The sequence below is a fragment of the Elephantulus edwardii genome, unplaced genomic scaffold (assembly GCF_000299155.1).
Source record: "Elephantulus edwardii isolate Elephantulus edwardi_28Jun2011 unplaced genomic scaffold, EleEdw1.0 scaffold00038, whole genome shotgun sequence".
NCBI classification, from domain to species: Eukaryota; Metazoa; Chordata; class Mammalia; order Macroscelidea; family Macroscelididae; genus Elephantulus; species Elephantulus edwardii.
The window spans coordinates 12220783-12229663 of record NW_006399788.1 but is presented as its reverse complement, the minus strand read 5'-3'; positions in this window follow the sequence as shown (position 1 = coordinate 12229663).

Here is an 8881-nt window from a genome sequence, read left to right as displayed (position 1 = left end):
GTTGCTGTAACATAAGTACCACAAATGGACGGCTTTGACAGATTTATTTTCTCATGGTTTAGGACACTGGAAGTCTGATTTTTAGGTGCCATTCCTCAGGGGGCTTTCTTTGTGGGCCCTGATGGAAAGCCCTGGTGTCTTTTCCGTTTCTATTTCCAGATTCCGTCATGTGGCACGTTCTTCACGTAGCACAGTTTTTCTTCCTGTTTGGGCTGCCTTCTCTGTGGCTGACGTACACAGTCTGTGCTTTAAAACACACACACACACACACACACACACACAGAGAGAGAGAGAGAGAGAGCAAAATAAGTAAATAAGTTCTGGCCAGTTTTACTGAGTAATCTGTTCTTTTTATGACTTAAGGAACACCTTACAGTGATAAGGTCTCATTTAGAAAGAAAACTAGACTCCTCTACTGGAAGTGTCATCACAGATATAAAAGCTTTGGATTTACGGCACATACTTGGGAAATTACAATTCAATCCATGTCAGCGTGTATGGACTTGAGGGGATGGAAATTTTCTAATATTAGATTGGAATGATGGTGGTGCAACTTCAGTAAATAAACCAAAATTATTGAATTGTACACTTAAAACAAGTGCATTTTAGGGACTGTAAATGGCATTTCAATAAATTGTTTTTTTAAAAAAAGACCTTATATACTGTATGATTCCATTTATAGAAAACTCAAGAAGCTGCAAACTGATCTATGGTGACAGAAAGCAGATCAGTGACTGCCAAAGATGAGGGGAAGATTATAAGGAGCCTGGGGAGACCTGTGAGGGGATGGAGATATACTCTTTTGATTATGATGATGTTTTTATGGGTCTTTACATACGATGAGGAGCTCTAGTGAAGCAATCCCTAGGGAGTTGTACTTCTTCTTTTTTTAATTATTATTAAATTTTATTAGTTTTTTATGAACATTTACAGAGATTTTGGGTTCTCATTCATTCATTGTTGCACTGTTTTCTCTAGGGAGTTGTACTTCTAACCCCAGAGCCACACCTCTCTGGCAGTTCAAATCCACCAGCAGTTTCATGGGTGAAAGACAATCTTCTCCACATGATTTACAACCTTGGAAACCCAACAGAACATCAGCTGTGAGTCAGTTCCAACTCAATAGCAAGGAGTTGAGGTTTTCATATACAGATAGATGGGGTTTGTGTTTTGTGGTCTTTGGGTTTTGTTTTTTTTTTTTTTATTTCTACACTCTCGCTGGGCTGTACGAGGAAGAATGTGGCATCAGGATTGGTGGAAGAATCATCAACAACCTGCGTTATGCAGATGACACAACCCTGCTCGCTGAAACTGAGGAGGACTTGAAGCGCTTGCTGCAGAAGGTCAAGGACTGCAGTCTTCAATATGGATTGAAGCTCAGTATCAAGAAAACAAAGATTCTCACCACTGGGCCAATTGGCAGCGTCAATATGGATGGTGAAGAGATTGAGATAGTTAACAGTTTTAGTTTACTTGGTTCCACAATCAACACTCTTGATAACAGCAGCCAGGAAATCAGGAGACAAATTGCATTGGGAAAGTCTGCTGTGAGGGACCTCTCAAGAGTACTGAGGAACAACGACATCAGGCTAGAGACTAAGGTGTGCCTGATCCAGGCTATAGTCTTCTCAATTACGTGCTATGCATCGGAGAGTTGGATAATGAATAGGGATGATAGAAAGAGAATTGATGCCTTTGAGCTGTGGTGCTGAAGAAGAGTGTTGAATATACTATGGACTACTAGGAGAATAAACAGGTTTGTCCTGGAGAGGGTGAAGCCAGAATGTTCCCTGGAGTCAAGGATTCTGAAGCTTCGTCTGACATACTTTTTGGCATGTTGCAAGCAGGGACTAGTCCTTGGAGAGGGACATCATGTTTGGGAGAGTGGAGGGACGGCACAGGAGAGGAAGACCTTCAATGAGATGGATCGATTCTCTGAGTGGAGTGGTAGGAATGAGTGTGTCTGAGACAAAGAGGTTGGCACAGGATAGAACGGAATTTAGGCCTCTTGTACATAGGGCTGTTATGAGTCGCAAACGACTCGATGGCACATAACAACAACAACACTCTGAGATAGTCTACAGTAAGTCAAGGCAAAGGTTGGACTACACCAGCTGCCTTACAGTAGAAGGATGAGCAATCTCCTCCCATGAGATTTACTTCCCTTGATAACCCCTGGAGGGTCAGCTATCTGGTTGGTTCTGACTCAGCTGTACACAACAAAAGCAGCAAAAGTAACATACCTCAATAAATGGATTTTAAAAGAGACTCAAAAAGGGAAGATGGCAACGGTTTAAAATATGGATCAAGCAGGGTCTACACCATCTAGTGTGCTCCCCCATCATTCTGCTCTAGCCCAGGCTTCAGCCACTGTTGTTGTTGTTGTTGTTATTGTTAGGTGCCATCGAGTCATCTGTGATTCATAGTGACCCTATATACAACAGCCCTAACCCCTACTCTATTCTGTGCTAGTCATATTGTCTCTGACATACTTACACCCATTATACCCCAGTCACTGAATCAATCCATCTCATTGAGGGTCTTCCTCTCTTGCAGTGTCCCTCCACCCTCGCATCATGACATCCCTCTCCAAGGATTGGTCCCTCCTTGAAACATGTCCAGAGTGTGTCAGACAAAGCTTCAGAATACTTGCCTCCAAGGAGCAGTTTGGTTTAACCCTTACAGGATGAACCTGTTTGTTTTCTTAGCAGTCCATGGTATATTCAATATTCTTCTCCAGCACTATAGCTCAAAGACATCAATTCTCCTATAATCCCTAGTAATTGTCCAGCTCTCTGATGTATAGCAAGTGATTTCAAAGACCATGGCCTGTATCAGGTGGACCTTAATCTTCAGACTGACATTGTTGTTCTTTAGTACTTTGGAAAGGTCTCTGACAGCAGGTTTTCCCAATTCAATACATCTTTTAATTTCCTGGCTGCTGGTGCCAAGAGTGTTGACTGTGGAGCCAAGCAAACTAAAGCTGTTTACAATCTCAATTTCTTCACCATCCATCCTGATGCTGCCAATTGGCCCAGTGGTGAGAACCTTTGTGTTCTTGATATTGAGCCTCTATCCATTTTGAAGGCTGTAGTCCTTGACCTTCTGCAGCAAGTACTGCAGGTCTTCCTCAGTTTCAGCAAGTAGGGTTGTTTTATCTGCATAACACAGATTGTTGATGGGTCTCTAGAGAGTGAGAAAGAATGACAAAAAAATGCCCTCCCCTGTCGAAGGTAGACCAGAACACCTTTTCTACTCCATTCCTGTTCTCTTTCACATAGAGATGCCAGAAAGAATCTGTTTCACTGGACACACAGTGCCCATGCAACATTAGAGAGAAATTAAGGAAAACAATACAAGTTTTGCCTTCTGCCACCAGAAAGAATACCGACAGAGATGATGTCATTGTGTCCTTGCTTTGAATACCAGGGAATCAGTTTTTGTCTTGCAATTTTTCTCTCACTATAATACAAGCAGAACACACACACACACACACACACACACACACACACACACACTTCTTGAGCCAAGGGAGATAGCAAAGAACAAAGTCAGGGACAGAACGAGTCATTTTACTCACCAGTGACCAGCTCTGCCTGTTGTGCAGAGTATATGGGGGTGGAGAGGGCCACAAAGTTCTCTAACACTTTAAGCTGTGGAGCTCCAATAAGACAGAACTTTCACTGAAAAAGAGCACCCAGCTGTGCCCCCGGAAGAATTATTGAGTTGTGCACATGGTTAAGTGCTCAAAGGTTTGGCAATTCAAACTCAATCAGAAACATCTTGGAATTTGCTTCTGAGGTCACAAATTTGATAACCCTATGAAGTCATGATAGATAGAGAAAACATTGGCATTGTTAATGATTTAATTTTGCTTGGATCCACAATTAATAACATCCTTGGTACAAGCAGAAGATCTGGAGATCTATGGACCTGGAAAATCTGCCATCAGGGACCTCTCTAAAGTTTTGATGAGCAATGATGACAGTCAAGACTACAATGTACTTGATCCAAGCCATAGTCTTCTCAATCCCCTGCTATGCATCTGAGAGCTGAACAATGAATATAATGACAGAATAAAAATTGATGCCTTGGAGTTGTGGTGTTGAAGAATAGTATTGAATATTTATGTACTGTCAAGAGTACAAACAGATCTGTCCAGGGGAAAATGCAACCATGGTGTTTCTTAAAGGCAAAGATAGTGAAACTCCACCTCACAAATTTTGGACATGTGGTAAGGAGAAGTTATTCCTTGGAAAGAGATATCATGCTTGGAAAAGTAGAGGGTCAGTGAAAGCAAGACCCTCAATGTGATGGGTTGATAGAGTATCTGCAGCAAAGGGCTCAAGTGTGTAGGGGATTATAAGGATGGTGCAGGAGAGGACAGGGTTCAGATCTGTTGTTACAGGGTTGCTCTGAGTCATACTTAACTTCATGGAACTGAAACGTGGTCAGGCCTAGCACAGAGACTACAGTGGCTGAGAGTTTTGGTGAAAGAGGATTAGGATTTAATATTCTAAGCCAGAACACATTGTTTATAGTTTATGGACTGTGATTCTGACAACTCATGTGTTCAGCCATTTCCTCTCTATTTTTCTTGTCCTTATGATATTTGAGATTTAAAGGACTCAAGTATTTATTGTGGGTATCACTGAAATATTCCAAACAAGATTCTGGTGTATGCAATAAACAAAGCCGGTTGGCTGAGCAAGCCCCTTGAGTACAGTCTACTGCCCTCTGGGGAGCCTCAGCCAGTGGACACTTCTTATATCATATGGGTCACAATGAAATGAGAGTGTGTAAGTGTGTGAGTGTGTGTGTGCACGCGCGAGCGCACAGGCATGTGTGAAAGCAAGAAACAGAGAGTCGTGAATCAGAAAGGAGGAAAGATAAAGATTCATGTTCAACTTACTTTGCTCACTGTCTTTGTTGTGTGCTGTTGAGTCAGAACTGACTCATAGCTAACCTCTGGAAGGTTTTCAAAAGTCACTTTCACAGGAGGAGATTGCCTGTCCTTCACTCAGAGAGTAGCTGGTGGATTTGAACTGCATGCCTTTGGGATTGCAGCAGAGCTTCTTCACACTAGGCCACTTTGCTCCAACACTTAGCAAAATTGCTTAATATTTCTGAGAACATTGAGTCATCCGTAAAGTGGAGTCCCCAGTGGTGGAAGCTAACCAAAAGTCTGGGGATTTAGTCCACCCAGAGACATCTCAAAAGAAACGCCTGCTGGTTTACTTGGATAAATGAGATACTCCACACCCAGAGGAGCCCAATGCACTCTGACATGCAGATGGTCATGTCACATGCATCCGAACGGACTCCTTCACAGCTGGTTCTCTGCTTTGTAAAGTGAGACTAAAGAGCCCTGGTGGCTTAATGTGTTATCTGTTGACTTGCTGACAGATTAGCTGTTTGAACTCCCCAGCTGTCCTTGAAAGAAAGACAGGTCGTCTCTTCTCTTTAAAATTTATAGCCCAAGAAACCAGGCAGAGGGATAGAATCACCTTAATTGTAATGAGTTTGGGGGCTTGAGGTTGGTTTAAGGATTAAATGTGATACACTGATTATATATATGAAAGTGATCCATAAACTTCAAATCTACTGAAGACATACAGATGGACAGACATCCTTCCGCAGGGCCTTTCCTAGAAAAGGCAGGTTGATAGCAACTCAGTTACAGACAACTCCTGAAATAGGACAGACGTGTATCTGATACATGGGGAATGAGGGGAAGGTCTCCTCTGTAAGGAAACCAACAAAGGCCTCAGAAAGAGGGCTGCTTTTTTGATTTGGGAGAGGGGCAAGGCTACATACTCTTATGCTCATTCATACTAAGCAAATATAGATGTCCCTCATATCTGACTGTGAGAAAGAGAAAGGACCAAACAGTGCAAGCAGCTCTCTCTGGTCTGTCTCTGAACTTCCCACCAAGCCCATAAACAGTGAGGCTATGGCTCTCCTCCCCTCACAGATGTGCTGGCTGAGGCCTGCGGGTTATGGGTTACTGAGTATGCCAGGAGCCTGACAGGCAGGCAGTGGGCAGGGCCAGACTCCAACCCTCTAATTCTTCTCATTTCCCATTTGAATTTTTAAAATCACATAACCAAGACGTATTTTTTTTTGTTTAAAATCTTTTAAAATAAGACTATTGCTTTCCCGTACTGTATTCAAGTTGGCCTTGGAAATGAAGAAAAAGAACTGGGAGAATTTGGAAAGGGTGGGGACGGGCATGGCCAAAATGAACAAAAGCTTGGGAAAGAAAAAAAGAAAAGTTTTCCTAACAGGGAAAAAGTCGAGAATCTGTTCACTTGATGTTAAGTTCAGTGAGGCCAGGAACTGTATCGTATAAATTCTCTCAGTGGCCTCTTCCTAACCCTTCCAGCTGGAAGCTCTTGTATATTCTGGTTAATATTGATTACTTCAGTCTGAAAAAGAAAGGCCAAGGGGATGGAATTAATTATAACCTCCAAGAAGTGCATAAAGGAATCAGAAGGGAGTGAAGAGAGGAGATATTTTATATATATTTATTTTATAACACTTTGAAAATTAAAATAAAGATAAGCCTAAAAAGAATTAAATTGTTTTATAGCTAGGATCATAATTTATGTATCACTCACTCACTGTTTTTTAGTTGGAACCAACTCATAGCTGATCCTCTGGTGGGTTTCAAAGACTGAAAATCACATAGGAGATTGCCCATCTTTCTCCTAAGGAGCAGATTCAAGCCACCTATCTTTGGGTTGACAGACAACCCCTTGGCTACTAGGCCACAAGATCTTAAAGTATATACAGTTTACATCTATTTTATATGTTTTTGTTGTATGTTAAGTGCCGTTGAGTTGGAGGCGACTCATAGCGACCCTATGAACGAAAGACCTGGGCACTGGTATAACCTTCATCCTTTCTCCAGGTTCATAGGGTTTCCAGAGGCAAACTATTATGGAAGTGGACGCCACTCCTGCTTCCAAGCTTGTTGTAATTGGGGAGCACCACCAAACACTGTCCACCACGGGTAACCATTATCACATTTGACACTTTAGTGTCACAGTGTTCAGCTTCACAGCAGCCACGGGTTACATCTGTACAGCAAGTGGACATACCAGGGTTATACGACTTAGAAGAATGTTTCACTACTCCCTGCATGCTACCCCCTGGAGCAGGCTCCACCCTTTATTTGCCCTTACTCTTAGGCCCAGGACCACCCACCCACTTTAGAAAGAACAGTGACAGACAAGGAAAAGGACCCCTGAAATTTCCCTTGCCTGACTGCCACCAAGAGGGAGCCACCATCGAGATGCCAGCCATCCCACCAGTTACCGAGCTGACTTCCAGAGTGGAGGGAGACTCCTACTCCTGTCCCCAAGTCTCTTGAAGGATTTTAAGCTGCCCCCTGGAGAAGGCTCCATTCCTTATTTACCCTTACTCCAAGGCCTCTATTTTAAAAATTGAAAACTCTTTCTATAACATGTATAAATATAATACTTTGTTTACCTTCCACTTTTTCTCTCGTGAAAAATGTTTCAATGAACATCTCTATATTTAAATAAGTGAATGTTCTTTTACTAAAGATTCCTAGATTGGAGGTTACTCAGTCAAATTGTATGGATAATTTAATGATCCTTCCCTTCATTCCTAAAACATTCATTCCAATTTCCTAAAACTGTAATGTGAGGAAAAGTTTACAAACAATTCTGTTTAATAGACAATTTTCTACACTTAGTTTCTTGGGATTTTGCCCTAATCCCTGTCATAGATTGAATTGTGCACATCAAAAATATCTGTCAGAGTGTCTGGGCCATGATTCTTGTGGTTTAGCAGTTATATAATGGTGTGATTTGATAGTTATGTAATTGTGTATTCACTCACATCACGTGATCTGATAGGATCAGTCAGTAGGTTGTTAGGAGATTAAGGCAAAGTAGAATACCATTATTTAGGTCACAGTCCTAATATGATGTAAGGAGAATTTTCCTAGGGTACAGCCTGCCTATGTCACCAGAGCTTCATAGGGTAGGTCCAATATTTCTCCCCTTTAGTAGGTAACTACTGAGTTTCCTATTAGGTCATTTCAGCAGTAGAGTTCTATTTTGAATTTAAGTTTTCAATAAATATATACTGTGCCTTTGGTCTTCCCGAGGGCCACATGACTGTGCCTTCATAGCAAACTCAGTACTTAACCTTGGGTGAGTCTTCTACCGTATTGGAAGAATGAGAACATGTGTTGAGAGTCTAATAATTTTATATAATAGAGTCAATTTGGACTATTTTTTATCCATTATACTTGTATCCAAATTGTTTAATATTGAGGCATACTGAAATTGAATTTTATTAGTAGATTTAGTGTATATTATCTTTGTTTTTCTATAGTCCTTTACTCCGCACCTCCAAATGTTGTTGATTGTCTTTGAGTCGAGCATGACTCATAGCAACCCTATGAACAAAAGGTCTGAAGCCCCTCTACAACTATTGACATTTATCAAAGTTCATACAGTTACCAGAGGCATGTTATTTAGGAAGTGGATTCCACTCCTGCTTCCAAACCTGTCATAGTTTGTTATTGTCATAGTTTGTTAGGTGCCATTGAGTTGCCTACACTGTATAGCGACCCAATGTACAGCAGCTCCGAACCCTTACCTGTCCTGAGCCAGTCTCACAAATTCTGACACCAAGCCCCATTTCCCTAGTTACTGTATCAATCTGTCTCATCTGGGGTCTCCTTCTCCTGTGCTGTCTGTCCACCCTTCTGAGCATGATGTCCTTTTCCAAAGACCACATGCTGAAAGTAAGTGAGGCAGAGCCTCTAAATCCTAGCCTCCAAGGAGAGATTTGGTTTCACCCTCTCCAAGACAGACTGATTTGTTTTCTTGGCAGTCCATGA